Source organism: Myotis davidii, unplaced genomic scaffold (genome assembly GCF_000327345.1).
Source record: "Myotis davidii unplaced genomic scaffold, ASM32734v1 scaffold13, whole genome shotgun sequence".
NCBI lineage: Eukaryota > Metazoa > Chordata > Mammalia > Chiroptera > Vespertilionidae > Myotis > Myotis davidii.
Genome location: NW_006286243.1, coordinates 520,721 through 521,622, shown reverse-complemented (window position 1 = coordinate 521,622; position 902 = coordinate 520,721).

Here is a 902-nt window from a genome sequence, read left to right as displayed (position 1 = left end):
CCCCTGCCCCCTCCCCCGCGGTCTCCTCCCCTCTCTCCCCCGCCCCCCAGCAGCTTCCTCTCCCCTCCGGCCCGCCCCTCCTCCCCAGCCACCTGCTGTTTCTGCCCTGGAGAACCTGGTGGGCGGCAGGAGGGAGGAGCCGCGTGACCTTACCCCTTCACCCCAAAAGGCGAGGGGCCCCGTACCCCCGCTAGAGTCCCCCAGGTCCCCCGTCCCACCTTCCTCTGATTTTTCTCTGCCCTTCACCTCCCTCTCTGTCCTTCAGATCCTTCCTGTCTCTCTCCCTCTCTGACTTCCCATCTCTTCCTTCCTGAGCCCACTGCTGGGCCTGGGCGGGCGTGGGTGGGAAGGGGTCCGAGGTCGTCGGGGAGGAAAATGGGGGAGGCGCTCCTGACCAAGTCTCCCCACCTCCCTCTGGCTGGCCATTGCCATAGCAACTAGGGTGCACTGGGCTCCAGAGAGAAGACAAAGGTTGGGTGGGCCAGGACCTCTTGGGGAGGGCAAGGGTCTGAGGTTCTTCCAGAGGAATGGACCCTCCCACTGCGGTGCCCCCTTTCCTCCCATTTACCCCAAAGCCATTGTGCCCATCCTTCCTGCCTCCACTCTGTTTGGGGTTGCACCTGCTTTCCTCTGAGCTCCCTCCCTGGGGCTCACTGAAGCTCAGCGTTCAGCGTCATGAAATTCAGAACTACCCTCCCTCCCATCAGAAGGAAACTGAGGCCGGGGCAGGGAGGAAAGATTCAGGGTCTACTGGTGGGAAGCAGCACCTTAGCACATTGAGCTTTTCTTCCCAGCCTCTCCATTCCCTGTTGCCTCTCTCCCTCCCTCCTCCCCTCCCTCCTCCAGTCTCCTCTCCAGGGGTCTCTGGGCTTTTCCTTCTATTTTCAGATACTATCACTTTG